Genomic DNA, 1,450 nt, shown 5'->3' with positions numbered 1-1,450 from the left:
GAGGAAGACCACTATTATTCAAATTTTCAACCCAGATATTTCACCAAAGGAAATATAGTCTTTGTGATAAACCTAAACCTGGACAGAAAAGGAAATTGCTGTATGAAACACTTTACAATATTTTGTATATAAAATATTTTAATTAAAGCCCAAATGACTTGCCCAAGAATGAAATATGAATGAGATATAAACTTTCATTAAGTTGGGCTCCTAAATCTTTAATTTTTTTTCAATGTTTATTTTTGAGAGAGAGGTAGACAGAGTGTAGGTAAGGGAGGGTCAGAGAGAGAGGGAGACACAGAATCCAAAGCAGGCTTCAGGCTCTGAGCTGTCAGCACAGAGCCCAATGCGGGGCTTGAACCCATAGACCGTGAGATCATGACCTGAGCCGAAGTCAGAGGCTTAACCTACTGAGCCACCCAAGTGCCCCTGGGCCCTTAAATCTTTAGATCTATTTTTACAATAGTCAACCTGTCCTAATCAACAAGGGCTATTTTTTGGTCTTATCTTGTCTTTGTTTCTTTGACTTTTATTCCACACTCAAATGGTTTATCTATCCTCTTGCTCTTCCAAAAGAGGGAAGAAAGATCATCAGTGGCAAAGGGCAGCTGCAGAAGCAACACCCCAGAATGAGCTTCACATTCTCGAAAGCACCCTGCACATCCTCTTTGTGGTTTCCAGTACTGCACATGTTAAGAGAAACTTCTCCAATGACAAGCAGTAGAAATGATCCCTGAATGTAGAGTCTTTTATTTTTTTTTTACATTTTTTATAGAGAATGTTAAATGATCAATTCAGTGTTTTCTAGATTGCAATGTCCATAACAGCAACATTGTGTGTTACTTGTCAATTGCTGAGATGCCATAGTACCTATCGCTTTGTAAGCACCTAATAAGTATTTAATGAATTAAAGAAACAAATATAGTAGACTAAAAAAAATGGTGTTCATTTTGTGTGTGTGTGTGTGTGTGTGAGACCCATAAGCAAACATATGGCTCTTATGTCCTTAGCAAATGTTTGGCTTTTGCATTTCGACCCAACTAGAATGATTCTCCTAGTGGCTTCTGGACAGAACATTCCCAGCTGTTTAGTGCTGCATAGCAAAGCTCTGACAGCTTCAGAACAAGAGTCAATATTAGTTAATAATCCATCTGCATTTGCAACTATTTTATTTCACGAGAGTGACAACTTCTATTCCTTCAGCTACCATTTCCTTTGGGATTGGTGTTGCTGAACTTTAGTTTTTGTTGCTACGCTCCAAGCTGTGACTATAAATCCCTTTGAGTTATTCATTATTCATTCCTACTCAACATGTTCTCATCAACTCATAATAAATTCTCCCCAAATATTGCACATCTTACATTTTTTTAATCAGAATTTGGTAGGAAAAAAGGTGTACCACTTTCTTTTCTGTTAACAAGCCATCTTTTGGCATCTTTCCATATCAAAT

The 1,450-nt window shown here is 37.3% G+C and overlaps 1 non-coding gene across 1 annotated transcript; it reads right to left on the bottom strand.

Annotated features, from left to right (window-relative positions):
• Positions 1-533: 533 nt before the first annotated feature.
• On the bottom strand, positions 534-749 carry LOC115293000. Its single transcript, XR_003909278.1, has one exon. It is a non-coding gene; the product is annotated as a small nucleolar RNA U3 (small nucleolar RNA).
• Between the last annotated feature and the right edge of the window lie 701 nt (positions 750-1,450).

Source organism: Suricata suricatta, chromosome 5 (genome assembly GCF_006229205.1).
Source record: "Suricata suricatta isolate VVHF042 chromosome 5, meerkat_22Aug2017_6uvM2_HiC, whole genome shotgun sequence".
Lineage (NCBI taxonomy): Eukaryota > Metazoa > Chordata > Mammalia > Carnivora > Herpestidae > Suricata > Suricata suricatta.
This window is presented reverse-complemented; position numbering and strand designations above follow the sequence as displayed.